General features: G+C 55.7%; 1 protein-coding gene across 11 annotated transcripts in view; it reads right to left on the bottom strand.

The window, feature by feature from the left end:
• Positions 1 to 11,194, bottom strand: part of Arhgef10 (Rho guanine nucleotide exchange factor 10) — a 98,500-nt gene extending 87,306 nt beyond the window's left edge. For 8 of the 11 annotated variants that reach the window (XM_078030735.1, XM_078030742.1, XM_078030740.1 and 5 more), the window contains exon 1: positions 11,110 to 11,194. The gene's annotated coding sequence lies outside the window, so the exon portion shown is untranslated. The other 3 variants (XM_078030736.1, XM_078030738.1, XM_078030737.1) reach the window with 3 other exon arrangements.
• Between the last annotated feature and the right edge of the window lie 8,971 nt (positions 11,195 to 20,165).

The following is a 20,165-nucleotide window of genomic DNA, read 5'->3' as shown; positions in this document are numbered from 1 at the left end:
ACCAGACCCCCTACAGCCACTCCTGCAGGACCAGACCCTACAGCCACTCCTGCAGGACCAGACCCTACAACCACTCCTGCAGGACCAGACCCCCTACAGCCACTCCTGCAGGACCAGACCCTACAACTACTCCTGCAGGACCAGACCCTACAGCCACTCCTGCAGGACCAGACCCTACAGCCACTCCTGCAGGACCAGACCCTACAACTACTCCTGCAGGACCAGACCCCCTACAGCCACTCCTGCAGGACCAGACACCCTACAGCCACTCCTGCAGGACCAGGCCCCTACAGCCACTCCTGCAGGACCAGACCCCCTACAGCCACTCCTGCAGGACCAGACCCCCTACAGCCACTCCTGCAGGACCAGGCCCCGTACAACCACTCCTGCAGGACCAGTCCCCCTACAGCTACTCCTGCAGGACCAGGCCCCCTACAGCCACTCCTGCAGGACCAGACCCCCTACAGCCACTCCTGCAGGACCAGACCCCCTACAGCCACTCCTGCAGGACCAGACCCCCTACAGCCACTCCTGCAGGACCAGACCCCCTACAGCCACTCCTGCAGGACCAGACCCCCTACAGCCACTCCTGCAGGACCAGGCCCCCTACAACCACTCCTGCAGGACCAGTCCCCCTACAGCTACTCCTGCAGGACCAGGCCCCCTACAGCCACTCCTGCAGGACCAGACCCCCTACAGCCACTCCTGCAGGACCAGGCCCCCTACAACCACTCCTGCAGGACCAGTCCCCCTACAGCTACTCCTGCAGGACCAGGCCCCCTACAGCCACTCCTGCAGGACCAGGCCCCCTACAGCCACTCCTGCAGGACCAGACCCCCTACAGCCACTCCTGCAGGACCAGACACCCTACAGCCACTCCTGCAGGACCAGACCCCCTACAGCCACTCCTGCAGGACCAGACACCCTACAGCCACTCCTGCAGGACCAGACACCCTACAGCCACTCCTGCAGGACCAGACACCCTACAGCCACTCCTGCAGGACCAGACACCCTACAGCCACTCCTGCAGCCACTCCTGCAGGACCAGGCCCCCTACAGCCACTCCTGCAGGACCAGACCCCCTACAGCCACTCCTGCAGGACCAGACACCCTACAGCCACTCCTGCAGGACCAGGCCCTACAGCCACTCCTGCAGGACCAGACCCCCTACAGCCACTCCTGCAGGACCAGACCCCCTACAGCCACTCCTGCAGGACCAAAACCCTACAACCACTCCTGCAGGACCAGACCCCCTACAGCCACTCCTGCAGGACCAGTCCCCCTACAACCACTCCTGCAGGACCAGACCCTACAGCCACTCCTGCAGGACCAGACCCCCTACAGCCACTCCTGCAGGACCAGACCCCCTACAGCCACTCCTGCAGGACCAGACCCCCTACAGCCACTCCTGCAGGACCAGACCCTACAGCCACTCCTGCAGGACCAGACCCCCTACAGCCACTCCTGCAGGACCAGACCCCCTACAGCCACTCCTGCAGGACCAGACCCCCTACAGCCAGTCCTGCAGGACCAGACCCCCTACAGCCACTCCTGCAGGACCAGACCCTACAGCCACTCCTGCAGGACCAGACCCCCTACAGCCACTCCTGCAGGACCAGACCCCCTACAGCCACTCCTGCAGGACCAGACCCCCTACAGCCACTCCTGCAGGACCAGACCCTACAACTACTCCTGCAGGACCAGACCCCCTACAGCCACTCCTGCAGGACCAGACCCTACAACTACTCCTGCAGGACCAGACCCTACAGCCACTCCTGCAGGACCAGACCCTACAGCCACTCCTGCAGGACCAGACCCTACAACTACTCCTGCAGGACCAGACCCCCTACAGCCACTCCTGCAGGACCAGACCCCCTACAGCCACTCCTGCAGGACCAAAACCCTACAACCGCCCCTGAAGGGTCAGACCCTACAACCACTACTCCTGCAGGACCAGACCCCCTACAACTGCCCCTGAAGGGCCAGACCCCTTAGAAGTGCTCTGCCAGGATGGGCAGCCGCCACCTGCATGGGCACTGCTGGAACCTGGCCAGCAGTACCTGGGCTCTGCCCCCAGTGCCCGCTGTGCCTGTGTGTCTGCTGTCTGTGCTTCAGCACTGCCACCACCACCTCAGGAAGGGCCCCCCCCCCGGCATGCTGAGACATCTCAAGTGACCTCTGAGGTCGAGCTCTCATTCGTGGACAGAAGAGAAAGAATGCAGGACTCTCCAGAGGACACAGGGATGAGGACAGGTGAAAGGCAGCGTGAGCAGCAGGGGCTGCCCAGGCTGGAGGAGCAGAGCTCTGGCTGGGGGTGCACCTGAGGGCATGGAGGGGCACTGCCCATCAGGACTTGCCCTGGCCTGGCTCCCACTGCCTGCCAGAGGCACCAAGCTCCATGTCCCCGGTCTTCCACTCCCTGCTGTCCTCCACACACCCTGGCCCAGCTGCCAGGTTGGCCCCTGTGGACTTGGCCATGTCACCTCACCTGTGTGTGCCCTTCACGCCCCCTAGGCCAGCAGAGATGGAGCCATTAGTACTGTCTCCATGTTCCCTGTTGTCCCCCACTAGAAGCCAGACTCCCCAGGACAGACAAACAAGGGGGAGAACGACAGGACCCTGCGCAAGCCCTCCTGGCAGTAGGTGGATCAGCATGCGAGCACTCACCTGCAGCCCCAGCACCCAGACACCTGCGTGCTGCACAGCCGACTAGAGCCCGTCTGCAGGGGTAAGAGCGGGGACAGCAGAGATGGGTTATGTGCTGGGCACCCAGCAGCACGCCCGCAGTGGTCAGCTCTCAAAAAACCAGGTGTGGAGGAAGAAGGCAGGCAGGAGCGCCGGGAGAGCATCCCACAACCCAGCTAGACCGTTGGCCAGTCTGCACTGGCCCTCAGCAAATCCAGCACCCGAGCTCCCTCACACAGACCCCAGCAGCCAGCGGTTGAACTGGCGGGAGGTGGGTCTATTCCACTGCTTTCCTCCCCTCCTGCCCCCAGGCAGTCGTCCCACTGCACCTGAGATCATGGCACCCAGACAAGGGTGGCCACCACATCACAGCCCTCCCAGGAGCCTCTGCGGGCAGACGCACACCAGGTGTCACCACGCCAGCCCAGCAGGAGCATCCTCTCTGGGAAAAGCCAGCCAGAAAGAACACCATCGCTCCCACTGCCAACTGTCCCAGCACCTGAGTGGATGCCACCTTTACCTGGGGCGGCACGTCTTTGCAGCTCTTTCTCATGACATGAGAGGTATATTCACAAAACAGAGCAGAAAGCGCCCCCCCCCCCCGCAGAGTCACCAGACCTGTCTCGCGTCCCGCCTTTGCTTGCCCACACTCGATTGTGTTTCCAGGGCCAGTCCACCCAGAAGGAACAGAATGGAACAGAAAGTTTCTGACTGGACCAGAAGAGCAAACGGAGCTACGAGTCAAACCAACTGTTCTCAAAGGTCAGAAGGAAGAGTGGGGTAAAGAGGAGAAGAGCACCTGCCCAAGTCCCAACATTGTACCCAGGGATTTCACACACACAACTTCAAATTTCCAAGTCACTTTTATTTCGTACTGGGGATTGAACCCAGGGGCACTTAACCACTGAGTGACATCCCAGGTCCTTTTTATTTGTTAACACAGGGTCTTGCTAAGTTGCTGAAGGTCTCACTAAATTGCTGAGGCTGGCCTCAAACTCATGATCCTCCTGCCTCAGCCTCCCCAGGTCACTGGGATTACTGGTATTTACCCACAGGCGGGGTGAAAAGTCACTTTTATAATAAGATATTAAGGCTATGGGAGTTTAAGTAACTTGTGAAAATCCCCCCAGGGCTATAGTCCCTTCCTGCACTTAGATGCCTGCTGCTGAGAGTTCACATCCCAGTAGAAGGGCTGGAAGAGGAGTGGGATGCCACAGTTGTCACATTCCTAGCTCTGGGAGCTGAGACGTGTAAGTCCAGACTAAAATCCCTACAAGGAAGGAAAAGAGTGGGGACAGGTCAGACCTTCTGCCCAAGCCAGGAGGCAAGGATCTTCCTGGAAAGGCCCAGAGTCCAGCTCACGGAAAGGGCCAGGAGAAATGCAGGGGACTGGAGTCTGGAACTTGGGAGAGGGGTGGCCTGGTCACTCCTGTCCATGGCGTGGGCAGGCCTTAGAACAAAGGAAACCCACACATGCCGTGTTGAACAGGGGCTGACTGGGGGAAGGGAGGCCAGGGCACAGTGGGGGTCTGCAGGAAGGCTCTGTGGTTGGGGACAGGATGAGCAGCAGCAGCAGCAGGTGTGGGGGCCAAGGCTGTAGCTGTCGGCCCTGGGCTGGACTTCTGCAGGGCAGTAGGTGACCCTCAGCATGCCCTGTGCAGCAGTGCTGCCCCCTCTCCCACTCACCTGCAGACTTAGTCCCCTGGAGCCCTGGGGAAGATGTCCTAGGTGGCCACTTTGGTTCAAGGCCAGGGGCCAGTGGGATCCCTGTGCGAGGATTATTAAGACCATCCTCAAACATCAGGAGGAAGCCCCAATGCAGCAGGCTCCAGGTAAACACGTGCCCCTCGTCCCTGTGGCGTCCATCCCTCTGTTGGCCCTTTCCCGGATCCTGGACCACTGTCCACGTGCAGGCATCACTGAGCCACGAGCTGGGGATGGTCCTGGCTCTACTCCTGCCCTGCCTGGAGGGGCAGCCTCAGTCCTGAGCACCAGATCCAAGGGCCAGGAGGCAGCAGCCCCGCCTTGGTGACCACAGCGCACACCCTCCTTCCCACCGTGGGCCCTCAGGAGGACAGCAGCCACTCCACAGCAGTGAGGCTCACCTTGTGGCAGTGCTCCCAGAGCGGCACCTGGGGAGCAGCCTTCTGAAGCCTCAGGGTGGCTTGGCAGGAAAGGTGCCACCAGGCCATACCTGTGGTGGGTGCTGGGCAGAGCCAGACTCGATTTCTCTCCACTCACTCTGAACCGGCTGCTGGTCACCCCACCATCCCTGCACCCTCAGCAGCCTGCTCTTGTCCATGTCCAGTACTGGGCTCAACATATCAACAGGAACTGATATCCCGTTCTGCCAGCACCCCTCTGCTGGGCCCCAGGATGCCACGCTCTGCATTCCTCTCTCCACCAGTCCTGCCCTCTGCTCCCCTGTGGGCCTGCCCCTTCCTTGGTGACCTCAGTCAGCCCGCAGCTTCACCGCCACCTGGACAGGGTGACCTCACCAGCACTGTGCTCCTCCATGCAGCTGCCTGTAGCACATCCCCAGGGGGACCTGGAAAGTTCCCACCATGTGACCAAGGCCCAGCTCCGCCATCCACTGCCCACCAAACCAAGCACCCTGAGAGCTGTCCCCCACCCTTCCTTACTCTCAAGCCCAGGACCAAACCAGGAGCAGATACAGTCAGCAGCCTTCAACTCTGTCCATACACCACGGATCCTGGCTGCCTCCCAGCGTGCACCACGGCACCTGTGCCCAGAGCCATGTGAAGTCTCAGGTACACCTCCAGGCCTCCGTCTGGGCCTCGGCAGGGTCACTTCTCAGTAACCCAGAGGACAGTCCTAGAGAACGTGAGCTGCCTGGCTCGACGCCCTCCAGGCATTCTGTCCAAACCTCCGCTGCTCTGTCGCTCTGACCTTCCGTGGCTTCCCGTCACACTCGGAACCTCCACGGGCCTTCCTCATCTCTACTGCCCAGCTGGCCACAAGCCCAGGCACGCTGCCCCAGGATGCCCTTCAGTGGCCTTCCTGTTGACTTTGGGCATGCCTGGCACCCCCTCCCCTGGCCCTATACTCCTTCTGCAAGGAATGCCCTTGCCAGGGATACCAGTTGGACCTGGCCACTTCCCTCAGTGTTTCCACTGCCCCACACAGTTCTAGGTGGCCAACGTGTGGGACAGTAGGCAGGCTTGGGAAAGGACATCCACTTAGGTCCACCTGAACCCCCAAGGGAAATGAGCCATCTGCAGAAGCACTTGGCTACAAAACTAGCAATCTCCAGACAAGTGCACACAACTTCTGTCCCCCCCCCAGTCCACAAGGTCACCAGAGCCCCCATCTTCTGCATGCCTGCTCCTGTAGACACACGGGGTTTGGAAGCAGCTCCTTACCACAGGAGCCACAGGCCAACCCAGCTCTCCCACGGCTGGCTGGACTACTGCAGACTGCACATCCTGGAAAGCCTAAGACCAGCTTTCCAGGGACTCTGCTGTCTGGCAGGCTGCACCTTTATTAAGTCAGAGAGAGACGCAGGTCTCAGCTCTCCTCCAGGAGCAGAGGGCCTCCCTCCTCCCAGCAGGCGCCCCCAGGCTGCACTGCACAGTCCCCAGCTTCAGACCCTGGGGCCTGGGCTAGAAGCCGAGAACCGTGCCACTCTGGGGCCTCCCAACCCCACAGAAGAGCTCAGACTTGAGCTCCACTAAGAGCGGTCACAGGGCAAGAGCTCCCAGAGCCAGTGATTCTCCTTGACTGCACTCTGCAGAGCCCTGCTGGCTGAATTCAGAGCCCACACGTGACACTGGCGAAGCTCCTCTGAGGATCAGCAGCATGCTGGGCAGGGATCAACACTGCTGCTGGGCGTGGGATGCTTCCTACTGGCCTGCTGAGTCCAGGGCTGGAGAACAGTCATGAATGGGCTTCCTCATCACCTCTTCAGCAAGAGGGCCGCCCTGCAGTGGGAAGGAAGCAAGCGGGCCTGGCCAGAGCAGAGGCTACCACACAGCCCTGGCAACATCCTGCCCACCTTGCCCCCGACAGGGCCAGGCTCAGGCTGCCCACACTATGAGGAATAGACTTGCGACATCCCCATGCAGAAAGCCTGGACTTGAGGGCCATCATCACCAGCTCTGGGTCCCCTGGGTGAGCTGGGCTCGCCCAACAGGCTTCCTACCACCCTCCTGCACACGCACTGCATTCCCAAGCCACTTGGAGCCACCTCTGCAGGGAAGAGGAGCACAGCCCAATTAGGTGGGACCAGAGCACTGCCCAGATGTGCTGGAAATCCAGTGGCCCAGCCTATCCAGAAACCAGAGCCTTCAGCCCTAGCTTGCAGCTTCTGCTCAAGTGGGCACGGAACACCACCCAGCGTACCAGTGCCCTTTCAAGTCACCTCCTCATGTTCCTAAAGGGAGCCAGGAAACAAACTGAAATAATTGCTGTTCTCCTTTCATAAAAAATTAAAACTAAATGTTCTGTGCACAGAACATTTTTATCAAAATATAATTCCAGGGTCATGGGAGTAGCTCAGTGGTAGAGAGTACTTTCCTACCACACACAAGGCCCTGGGTCAAATCACCAGCACCATACATGCAAAATAAGTATATTTAAGTGTATCTGCATATATACATGTATATGTACATACATACACACAGATATATATATAATATGTATACATACACATAAGCATTTGTAATCCTAAGGCCTTTCTTATATAGTTAACTTTTAATTTCCACATTAGACAACACAGGTTAAAAACCAGCTATAAAGGTGATTCTTAAGTTTTCCTTTCAGTATTATATCTCAAAGTGAACATCTATAATCTTTCTTTAAAAATATTAAGCATAAATTTTTTATACAAGCATGAAGGCCTGTTGACCAACCAGACAGTATGCCCCCGTCAGGACACAGCTGGTGCCTTCCTTGGGGACCTGGCCCCTTGCACTGAGAGCTCTCAGCTGCTCCTTGTTTCCTTCCTCGCACCTGGGCTTCGCGCTGAGCCAGCAGGCCCAGGTCTGCAGCAATGCCACGAGGCTCCAGACACGCTTGCTCACAAACAGCCAGTAGGTACACTTCCCCACCACACAACGGTCTGAGAGTTCTCATATCAGAAGGTGATAGAAAACAAAAACCCTAACCTACGATTTTTAAAAAATATTTGCATGTTTTCCCACTTTTAATAAAATATCAACAACCACTGGGAGTATTTTCTATTAGCAGGTGTCAGTTCATAATGCAAAGAAAATCAAGAAACACCAAAATGGAAAGGAAGAATAACACACAAAATGACTGCTCCAGGGCTGGGGTGGTGGCTCCGGGCAGAGCGCTTGCCTCACACCCACGCAGCCCTGGGTTCCATCCTTGGCACCTCATAAGAAATATGAATAAATAAAAATAGATACTGATTCCACCTACAACTAAAAATATTTTTAAAAAATGACTGCTCCATTTTGTAGTCAAGATTTTTCAATTTTACACGAAGGAAGGAAGGAAGGGAGGGAGGCAGGGAAGAAGGGAAGACAGGGAGGAAGGGAGGAAGGGAAGACAGGAAGGAGGGAGGAAGGGAGAAGGGAAGACAGGGAGGAGGGAGGAAGGAAGAAGGGAAGAAGGGAGGAGGGAGTAGAGAGGAGGGAGGAGGAAGGAAGGGAGGGAGGAGAGAGGAGGAAGGAAGGGAAGACAGGAAGGAGGGAGAAAGGGAGAAGGGAAGACAGGGAGGAGGGAGGAAGGGAGGAAGGGAAGACAGAAAGGAGGGAGGAAGGGAGGAAAAGAGGAAGGGAGGAAGGGAAGACAGGGAGGAGGGAGGAAGGGAGAAGGGAAGAAGGGAGGAGGGAGTAGAGAGGAGGGAGGAGGAAGGAAGGGAGGGAGGAGAGAGGAGGAAGGAAGGTAAGACAGGGAGGAGGGAGGAGGAGGGAGGGAGAGCAAAGGGAACCTCCAGGCAGGGCAGCTCTGGAAGTGGCCAGGAGGGAGAGTGCAGGGGCTGGCCACAGGCCTCCCAGCTGCAAGCTGCACTCCCAGGGGTGCTGGTCTCTTTGTGGGGCACAGGTAGGACCTATCAAGGCCAGCACCCTCAGGGTCACACTGACCATGGCTTGCTGCCTGCCCACGCCCTCCGTACAAGCACTCATGGCCCACCTGCCTTCCACTCTGGACTCACCTTAAACCAAGCCAAGCAGGTTTGGACCTGGAACACCCCTTCCCTCGGCAGAGTCTCCCATTCTTCCAAAACTGCACCCCTGGAGGCTTAGTTAATGAGAGGTGAAATTCTATCAGTGATGAGAGCTCCATTCCCCTCTTCACCACACTTACTATCTACCTGGGCGATCCACACGCGGGGTGTGAATGAATATTAACATGCTCTCAGTACCCAGACCCACACCTCTTGCTGCATCCTTTGGTATCGCATGTTGTGCAATGAAAGATGATGTACAGCCAGGCACAGCTGCACGTGCCTGGGACCAGCAGCCTGGGAAGCTACAGCAGGAGGGCTGCAAGCTTGAGGCCAGCCTGGGTAACCCAGACCCTGCCTCAAAACTGAAAAATAAATAAACAAGTAAATAGATAGATAGGGCTCAGGATGTAGTTCAGCAGTACAGCATCCCTGGGTTCAATACCCAGTACTGCGCAAAGAAAGAAAGAGAGAGAGAGAGAGAGAGAGAGAAAGAAAGAGGGAAAGACTGCTCTATCAGGCAACATGGGCTCTCCTTTTTATTATGCCTGCACACTTTACCTATAGACTAAAGCGGTCGCAGTGCTGTTCCCCCTGCTGCAGCACCTGCAGAAGGTCTCCAGTTTAACTCCCAGCAGTGTCCTCAGTGGGCACACCGAGTCCTGCAGAGGGCTGTTGCTTCCCAAGGCCACATCTCCATCTAGAGCTCCCAAGGTCTGCCCCTACCTCACCACAGAACTGCACAGGAGAGGCAGCGAAGTACCCAGGTGACAAACCGGACGTCTAGAAAGTACACCTTCTGAACAATAAAAAGCTCTTTTGAGCTGGGGGTGTGGTCGGCAGTGGAGCCTTGGCAAGCGGAGGCCCTGGGTTCCAACCCAGACTGGAAAAAAAAGTTCATGTTGAATAACTGAATCTTGCCTCATCCCTCACTGTCCGCAGCTCCTCTCACAACTGGTGTGTACAGAGAGACAGCAACTGTGAACAGCACCTCACACAGGGTCAGGAAGTCCTGCATGGCTGTGAACAGTGGCAGCACGCAATGTAACTGCAGGCGCTGGCAGCAAGGCCCATCAGATAAGCACTGGTAGTGTGGAGGGACAGGGCATCTTCTTAAAACATATACAAAGTGTGAATCTCAGTTATCTTCTCTTCTAGTAGAAGGAACTTTCTAAAAAATGGGTTTCAAGATATAAAAATGTTATCCCTCAGGGAAACTAAGGAACCCCTGTACCCAACGCAGCTCTAGGTGCCACCCAACCACAGGGCCCTCTGTTTGAAGTCAATGAGAACTTCCACCTCCAGCCAAAGCAAGGAAAGGAACACTGGGGTGGGTGGCACCAGGCACCTGTGTTGCTTTCTGGGAACCTGACATCCCATTAAAAGCCCAAACAGCTGGGCTAGGTGGCCCGCACTTGTGATCCCCGAGACACTGAGGCAGGAGGCCTGCAAGTTCAAGGCCAGCCTCAGGCCAGCCTCAGAAAAGTAGGAACACCCTGAAACCCTGACTCAAAAGGGGCTGGGTCTATCTCAGTGGATCCCTGGGTTCAATCCCCAGTACCCCATACCCACACATTCACCTAGACTTTTACACTTTCACGTTCAAAACTTCAGGGCCCCACAGGGGGGAGAGTGGAACCAGGTGGAGTAACAAGGTACCTGCTGACCAAGCAAATCCTCTTAAACCCTGCCTGCATTCTTGGGCAATGGGGGCTGTGGAATGCAGGAGACCTGCAGGCCCTCATTCCGCAGTGGACAATCATTATCCCCACACAAATACCTGCTTTTCCTCACATTCCGCCCCACTGCGTCCCGTGGGACGTGGGTTCACCCCAAGTCTCTGTGAGTGCCCTGGAACACTGGCCCCAGGACAGCTGTCCTGAAGGGACTGGACACTGCTGGAGTTGAGGGGTCGCCGTCTCTGGCTCCTGGGATACCTTCTGGAGTTCGGGGGCTTCCCTGTCTGTGCCCAGGAACAGTCTCTGGAGTTAGGGATCCCCGTGTCTGGAGACACCAGCTGGAGTTGGAGGGTCACTGTCTGTGCCCAGGGACAGTCACTGGGGTTGGAGACTGCCCTATGTGACCCCAGGGGAGCCACTGGAGTTGGGGGGCTGCCCGCCGCACTCCGTGCATCCCGCAAACCTCGGGTGGGATTTAGCTACTTAGAGGAGCTGGACAGACGCGCAACTTTTAAAGCAAACAAGAAAGCCCGCGAGAGGCCCAGGCCGGGCGCGCCCAGGACCCCTGCCCGCCGCGGGGGCCGCACTCACCGTGGGGCCGGAATAAGTCCGCCGCGTCCGCATCCGCGTCCGCCGACAGTCCCGAGCCCCCCACCCGCGCCGTACCCCGCCCGCCGTGCGCCCAGGCCCCGCCCACGCCGGAGGGAGGCCCCGCCCACTACGATGGAATTGGCGCATCCCCACCGTGCCGAGCGCCCACTGGCCGGAGCTTCTGCCCATTTCCCGGCCGGGCCCCGCCCTCGCGCCCGCGCATTCCTGCGAGGCCACGTGGCCATCGCACCCCCACCCGCGACGTCCCAACGCCCCGCCCGGGCTGCGCACGTGTGGGAGGGGGCGCGGTGAGGCTGCGCGTCACGCTAGGTGAAGGCAGGGCGCCGGCGAGCACACGCAGCCTGCGGGAGAGCCACCGCCTTTCCCTGAGCGCCCCCAGCGCGCTTGCGCGGGACCTTCACCCTACCAGTGACATGCCAGCATCACCTCCTTCCCGCGCCACTTAGGTGGGGAGCAGGGCAGACTCTCCCCTCTCACCCAACCATTCGCCCTTCGCTGAGGACCATTCCCCGGGCACTGAGCCAGTGGTCCCCTTGCATTCCCTATCCAAGCTGTGCTCACTAGGGCAGGGATGCCAGGAGGACACCACATTCCACGCGCATCATCACCCTCCCTGGGGGGGTGCACTCGATGTGGGCAGGGTTCCCTAGTCTTAAGACCTCGACCCTGCACCTGTCCATCAGGAGAACCTTCCCTTCCTCGCTCCTGGTCCCCAGCTGTTATCACTGGGCTGGGGGCTTTTGTGTATTCCCACCGCCTCCCCGCGCCCCCCCCCGCCCCCCCCCCCCGCATTCACCTCTCCCTGTGGATCACAGGGCTATGTCCCAAGTCCCAAGCCACCGCAGCTTCCAAGTGCAGGGCGTTTGGAGTAGCAGTTCAGGACTTCACCCACCTCTAGGGTGGCTTTTACAGGTCCCCGCCTGTCACTAGAAGCCCTCCTCTGACCTAGCCTGTCAGCCCTAGAACTGCAGCAACTACTTGCCAGAAAGTTCTGCTGCAGAGGGCTGCTCCAGTCTTGCTGACCCTTTGAGGAGATGGTGCTTCTGAGCTGGGAAAAGCCACAAATTATTACCACATTACTAAAGGAGGAAACTGAGACAACACTTTTAACCCAACGACTGAAAAATATTACCTACTGTCTGGTCAGTGCCTTCAGCAAATGTGTTCCATTGCCAGGTCCCCATGTTTCCTCCCAACCAAATCTCTCAAAGCATGGGAGTAAATTAAAACCAGAATTTTAGAACTGTCAAAATTCTTAGAGATCTCTAGTCCATTCATTTGTTTATAAGAAATACAAAAAGTTATTTGGCATGATAAAAGTCATAATATTAAACATTAAGAAGCTTGTATGCTCTGTAATAATTTATATCCCTGAAATTTCTATTGTAAAAACTCATAGCTGACAAATATAGGCTGGAGGTGGTTGGGAATCCCGAGGTACAGGTAGGCTGATGCTTTAGCACTTACTGCTTTTGTAGGAGTGCTCTGAGTTACTCCTGAATGCTGTCAGACCTCTGACCGCACATTCCTCTCAGTGACCTTGAGATTATAACTCTTGTACCGGCCTGGGTTCCTGGGGTTCTTCTGAGAACCTTCCTGGAGCGTCTCCTACACAAGTATTAAACACTCCTGGTCAACAGAGGTCAGAAGGTCAACTGCACTGGTGCTTGTTCACTAGTTGGCATTGATTTCTGCTCAGGTAGACCAGAGATGGAAGACAGTCCTGGGTGGAAGGAGCCACATGTGCCCCAGGCTGTGAGGGGCCCTAAACATAGCCAGGAGAAGCCACTGGGAAGGATCTGGGAAGGGGCTGGGAGAGGGGGCTGGGCAGGAAGGACTCTTTGATTTGGAACTTGAATCCAGTGTAGTCTGTCCGGGTTTTCTCTGGACACAGAACCACACTTACAAGTCCTGAGGTGGAAAAGTTGGGATTTTCCACTGTGATTCCCCCTTTGTCCCTCACTGATAGAATATTTAGAAATTTAGGATATATGTGTTATTGGGGATCAAAACCAGGGCCTCAGTGTTCTATACTGGACCCCTCTCCCAGCACTGTGGCTTTGGGGATGCAGTTTTCAACACATGAGCTTTGGGAGACACAAACCATAGCACTTGTAAATAAAGAACTCTTGTAAATTAACAATACAGATGGCCCGAATAAAAATGGGCAAATACATATTCTTAAAAGATTTACTGATGGCCAATAAGAACAGGAAATGGTGCACACTGTTGTTATTTTCAGGAAAACCCAGGTTAAACCCAATAGACGCCATTGTACCCAGATGAGAATGGCTGACACTGAGGATTAAAGCAGCATGGGTTGGTGAAGAGCAGACCCCGTGAGCTGCTGTGGCAGGAGGGTAGTGCCCCCTTCGAGTGGTTGGCTGGCAGGTGCTTACCTAAGGCAAAGGAAAACTTAAGCCACCAAGAGACTTCTACAAGCATTCTTTACTCATCACAGTTCACACTGGTTACAACAGTTCAAAATTAGAAGCCTGATAAAGGCATGAACTCGTGTGGTGACAGACACTGCCCCTGACAACCAGGCAGAGTGACAGTGCGTTCAGCAGCAGGTGTATCTCAAGAACATCACACTGCCTCACAAGTCAGAGGAGAGGGCACGTGTGGCATGAAATGAACTAAATGTGTATGGGAGACCAGCAGGTCCTGCTCTGGGGGAGTTGCCTGGGAGAGGACATGAAAGAATTCCGGGCGGGGGCGGGGGCGGGGGGCGATGAAAGTGTTCTGAGATGCAGACACTTTGATGTCTTCACTTTGTGAAGTATTAGCAAGCTGAGTGCAAGAGTGAGAGACTTCATGAGGTACATCCTATTGCTGTGGTCTGAATTCGCCCCCCTGCGGCCCCCACCACAGTCCACATGCTGAAACTTAACCACCAGTGTGATAGTTAGGAAGAGGAGAGGTCTTGGGGGGGTGATTACATCAGGAGGGCTCCCTCCCCACGGACAGGATTACATCCTCCCCCCTATTTGCCCTTCCTTCCCTCCCTCCCACCATCCCAGGACCATCATGGAAGTAAAGACGGACCCTTACCAGCCCCTGACCCTGCAGGCACTTCAGTCCTCCCTAACTGTGAGAAATGAACTACCCAGTGTAAGCTGTTGTAGCAGCAGGAATAGACTAAGACTGCTACCTATCACTAAAAAGAGATTTTAAAAGCTGGACTGACACTTTTTTAAATTAATGGTTCTCTTTATCAATTAGACACAAATGTCCCTTTATTAAACCAACATGTAAGATCCACACACAGTCAGGAGCTAACTTACACCTGCATTAGGACATTCAGAAAGCAAAGAAATGGCAGATGCCTCACGGGCTCCGGGTCTCCCTTCCTGCACAGTCATCCTCATGCCCCACACAGGGCCATAAGGTCATCTGTGGCCAGGTCAAGGCTTGGCTCTGTTATCAAATAGACCTAAAGTGACTTCTGCCTTTCTGCACTCGCTGGGTGAACTTGGACTGTTATTTAATGTGCCATGCTCCAGGTTCCTCCTGAAAACAGTGATTGCTATCTACTGAGGCAGTTTTGAAGACCAGGTGCACAGATCCCCAGGACCTTCAGAAGATGCCTAAAGTGCTATCAGGTCAGAATCCTGTGTCCACACCTGCAGCCTCTTCCCAGGTCGGACCCTAGGCGCCTCCCTCCCAGCTGCACCCCCTACATGGCAGTGCCTCAGCTCCTCCTGCGAAGAGATGGAAGACAGCAGTGCTTGCTGTGGTGGTCCAGCCCCTCTGTTCCGAGGTCCCTCCTCAGGGGCCTCCCATTAAGGAGCTGATTCTGAACAGTCCAGGTGGCTTGACTCAGGCGTTAGGCACAGCCCAGGCCCCAGCCCAGCTCACCCTCTGCTGCTGCAGCTTTTTGTGCCTGCCTCCTGCCGGTGGCTCTCCCACTGACGCTGACGGACCTGCTTGAAGAACTTTGTCCCTGCAGTGTTCCATGGTGCCTGAACTCAGCAGGTGTCAGCAGCAGGGTTCTTACAGTGCTGGGCTCAGAAGACGTGGCTGGCACTACCAGAGCGCACCAAGCAAGCGGAGGACCTGGAGTCAGTGGCCAGCGGACTGCTCACTGTGACTCAGGGGAGAATGGTCAACAAGGCTGATGGTCAAGGCACCCAGGTAAAGACTGGGTGGATAGACCTCCCTCAGATACCCCAGAGCAGTATCACAGCTTCCATTGGTTTCACAAGCCCTTTGCAAGCCCAAACGATATGTCCATCCTGTGCTGCTCTGAATTGCCCTTAGAGGCCCCTGTGCACATGGGAATCTGCAGGACTGCCCTGCACACACCTCCTCTGGCCCTCAGGCCTCTCAGATCCTGCACACATCTCCACTGGCCCTCAGGCCTCTCAGATCCTGCACACACCTCCACTGGCCCTCAGGCCTCTCTGCTTGGCACAAGCACTCTAGGCATCAAACATAGCTGGGCAAGTGGGTCACACTGGACAGGAAACCCCTCCCCACTGGGGCATGCACTGCTCACTGACCCTGAGGCCCAGTGTCCTCCTGCCCTCCACAGGTCTCTTCAGCAGTGTTTTCCCATGAGCCCTTGGCTGGACATGCTCTCCCCTCAGGCGCGTGCTGTCTCCTCACTGTGGCCCTCCGCCCCTGTTTGCATCCTGGCACCAGTGGGCCAGGCCTACCGAGAGCAGGATCACCCAGTGAGACGTCGTGGGGAAACAGGAAGGCTGCACTGGACTGCGGTAGCCACCACTAGGAAAGCAGCCCTGAGCTGAGCACAGGGGGCCAGGACACCAGCTGGGCCCACTGCAGCTGCGGCTCGGCCAGCCTGCGTCACTCGGGCTGTGACCTTCTGGGCCACTGATCAGTGTTCTTCCATACAAAGTTCTAAAAATAACTGGCTACTTGGAACAAGAGGCCACTGCAGTGGCAGGTGTGTCCAACTCACGAGTCCCCGTGAGCACATGGACATCCCGGTGGGCACTTTACCTTTATGTGGTTCATCCAACACCCATTACACTAAGGCAGTTGTTAAAATACAGAAACAAAGATGATGAGGCCATGATACTGCAATTTTTTTTCTGAAAAGGCCAGTGAACCGACCTCTCTGAGGTCCAGCAGGACCCAAAAATTGTCTCGTGGATCCACTGTTGTGTTTGACACTGGGGTAACAAGGAATTAGGTTGTGGAGTCAGATAGTGGCCAGTAGGCGACATCATGGGATACTAGCCAGCAGTGCAGATATGGGCAGCTGCTGGATCCGTGGACCGCAGGACGTGAATGTCCCAGGCCTCTGCCTGCCAAGTGCCCCCAGCTCCATTTCTCTCCACGCTGGGCATCGCTGTGGAGGAGACCCCTCTCCTTTGTTCACCAGGCTGCTCCCTGGGCTGGGCTGCTTTCCAGCTCTCTCTCAGAACATGGAACAGGTGGGGAAGTTCAATGGGAGAAAGCAGCAGGTGGATATTACAAGGAAGCAGGCTGCAGAGATGGGAAAGGGAGAGGCAGGTAGAGCAGGAACATCCAGCTGCCCAGCGGAGCACTCTGCTCACGTGTCTGAGCCGAGGGAGCCAGGGCCAGGCACGTGTTCAGCCCACCCTCCACAGAGCGCCAGCCCTGGCCTTGCCAGGGGGGCAGGTCTGAAGCAGCTTGCGTGTCCTCCTCCACAGAGCGCCAGCCCTGGCCTTGCCAGGGGGGCAGGTCTGAAGCAGCTTGCGTGTCCTCCTCCACAGAGCGCCAGCCCTGGCCTTGCCAGGAGGGCAGGTCTGAAGCAGCTTGCGTGTCCTGTCTCTGGAGGTGTCTCTGGGTGTGTCCCTCAGCCCACGACTCCTGACAGTACACATGGGTGAGCTTGGAGAACGGCTGGAACACCCCCAGGCCTGAGCTCAAACTGCAGATCTCCGGGACATACTCTTGAGATTGCTGGCCTTAATCTCTCCAGTTCCCACCCCACCCCTACCGACTCCCTTTGATGGGCAGGTCAAAGGGAAAAGGGGTGCCTGTGTTTAAAAAAGAAAGAGAGGAGGCTTTGGGACCCAGCAAAGACAAGGCAGGACTCTCACTGATGGTCTGTCAAAGGGCCCTGTAATCTGGTGGGAGAAGGATTCATTGTTCCCGAGGGTACAGTGGCTTTTTGTTTTCAGAGCTCTTGCAACAACTAAGCCTGTTTTCTGGCTTTGCCCAATCTGAAGTAGGAGGTGGGGGAGGCAGAGGTCAGAGAAGTCTGAGAAAGCAGCTCTCCCAGTGACCAGAGGTACACCTGTTGGGGGCAGGGAGGGATGGGCAAAGCTCTGATGTAAACAGGCTTGTGTGAGACTTGCTGGACAAGACGTGTGTGTCTGTCACTGACACGTATGAAGGCCTGAACAAAATCCCCAGTGCTGAAAGAAAGAGAGGGAAAGGGAAAGGGAAGGAAAGCTCAGTTCTGAACGGAACCAAGCTCCACGGCAGGGATCCGACGTGTGGCCAGGGAACAGAGTGCTAGATGGAGAAGATGTTAAAAGACAAAGGGACCCAGGAGGGGGATGGAGGAGGGCCACAGCCCTCTGCAGGATTCCAGGAAAGAACACACTCAAGGAGAGGAAGGGCCCTGCGATCTGCCACCCAGCAGGTGCAAGCAAGCTGGAAGGGCACCTGCCACCCAGCATTTGGGCGATGGAGTGGCTGTGTTTGAAGACAGAGGCCACACAGAGCTAGTGAGGTGGGGAGAGCAGGAATCGAGGAAGTGGGGCAGTGTAGGCAGAAGGCCTGTCGAGTGGTTTTCTAGACAGAGTAGATAAGGCAGTTGCTGTGAGGACCAATGGGTCTTAATGAGGAGACTCACAGCACCTGGGAGCAGCCCGTGCCTCCACAAGTAGAAGTGGGACAACTAGGCAAGAGGGCCCCATGTCATCACTCGGGGATCTCCCAGTGCCTAGTACAGTGACACTGGCATTGCCGCCATCCCAGGTGGTGGCAACGCCCACCAGTGTATGGAGCAACGAGTGCAGAGGTTCCTCACAGTGACATCTTTTCTACTTGCAGTGACTGGAAGGCACCCCTTGGCACGAGAGATTGCTGGAGCAAGATACGTCAAGGTGTGGACTCTGATGCCCTGCCAAGAAGTCGAGCTCCGTGAGCACTGCCACGGAGGAATTTCCTGATCACAATGGGCGACAACATCAGAAGCCCAGTGGAAAGAAGATGCTACCTCAGTGGTAAGAAGGGTCAATGAGAAAACCTGGGCACATGCTTCATTTTGCACAAGGCCTAAACAATCAGGGGTTCACTGGGTATGATGGCACACACCTGTAATCCCAGCACCTCGGAAGGCTGAGGCAGGAGGATCTCAGGTCAAAGCCAGCCTCAGCAACAGCAAGATGCTAGGCAACTCAGTGAGACCCTGTCTCTAAATAAAATACAAAATAGTGCTAGGGATGTGGCTCAGTGGTCCAGTGCCTCTGACTTCAATCCTCAGTACTCAAAATAAATAAATAAACAAACAAATAATAAATATCCAGGGATCCCATGCTCATGTATAGAAAGCCATGAAAAGTACTCCCAAACTCACCTGTGAGTTCCATGTAATATCGGTGCCATGCCAGGACGGGGTGGGCAGGTGAGGAAGCAGGGGCTGGACTAAGTGCAGCCTTCAATGCTCACAAATCGCCCTTCTACCTAGGTTTCCAAATGCTATTCCTCACCAGAGAAGCTTCCAGAGGGCAGAGGAAGGCTTCCTACTGTGTTAGAAAAGAAAACAAGAGGGCCCTGAAGCAACTTGAGCAGGCCCCACTGCACATGTGGGCATTTGCACAGAAAATAAGGCATCTAATCTTGGACAAGATGAACCAAGTCAGGGTAGAGGAGGCGCGGAGAGTGGCGCTCTCCTGAGGCTAGAGAGCTGGCCATGGTGAGTACAGTGCAGGGGTGACAGGTGAGTGCCATCTTACTGAGCTCGGTGGAGACCAATCCAGGGCACCAGGGGTCTCCAGGAAACAAAACACTCAAAGCAGTCTCAGCAAGTTAACTGGTAATGTGGGAAATAGTGACTGACCAGTTGGGGAGCCAGACAACATCCTAACTGGGTGACCAGCAGGGGGTAAGCAGACAAGTGCCCTGGGCATGATACCCCAGGAAGGACCATATTTACATAGTGCCCCAGACAGACATATGTAACTTAAATCCATCCCGTCAAAAGGGCTATTCTGTGACATAACAGCTAGTATTCTTCAAAATACCAATGTCATTGAAGACAGGCTGTTCCTGGCCCTTAAGTCGGTCCCCGTGGCAACAAGAGCTGGTGCCTTTGCAGGCACGTGACTTCGTTTTAGCCAAAAGGAGGCTGGCGGTCAGGAAAGGCGGCTCACGCTCAAGGCTCTTGGCATTTGCCAAGGAAACACACCCTTCCAAGAACACCCCATGCTCACTGGCCAGCCCTAGGACAGGAGGACAGCAGGGTGGCTAGGGAGACAGGAGCCCCTGGGAAGGGGAAACTGAGCAGGGTTTCACCCGACTGAGCCAAACTACTAGCTACAAATTAGAATGTACAAGTCACTTTTGGCGAGTGAGCTTTTTCCTGAGCTGCACTTTTTCCAGGACCACATACTTTGCATCTGAGACAGCTGTGAGCTAAGAGAAAATGCACAGTGGAGTACTGCCAGGGCAGTCTTGCCCCACCCACGCTTCAGCTCTCTGTACAAAACTTTTGGGGCCTGAGGTCCTGTCCTCCCTGTGTGTGCAACAAACTCTCTGGGGTGGGCCAAGTTTGCTGAGAAATTCCTTAAGACAAAAGAAATTGTAGCCAAGAAGGGCCAAGTTCCAGTTGGAATTTTATATGTCATGTATTATTTTTTATAAACAGCACAGTAAGTATTACAAAAATTACAAAAAGGATTATAAGTTTTTTGTGCAAACTTTCATCAGGTACTTTTCAGACTAAAAGACCTGACATTTAATACCTTTCTGTAATAACTGAGGATTTTAACTAGGGGTTAATTTTTGGAGTCTTTGGGCTGGTCTGGGGTGGTGGTGTAAACAGTGAAGTAAGGTGAGTGGGGCTTCTGGCAGATTAGAGAGTAGCA

The sequence above is a fragment of the Ictidomys tridecemlineatus genome, chromosome 14 (assembly GCF_052094955.1).
Source record: "Ictidomys tridecemlineatus isolate mIctTri1 chromosome 14, mIctTri1.hap1, whole genome shotgun sequence".
NCBI classification, from domain to species: Eukaryota; Metazoa; Chordata; class Mammalia; order Rodentia; family Sciuridae; genus Ictidomys; species Ictidomys tridecemlineatus.
The sequence above is the reverse complement of the archived record's forward strand: the minus strand, read 5'-3'. Positions and strand labels throughout refer to the sequence as shown.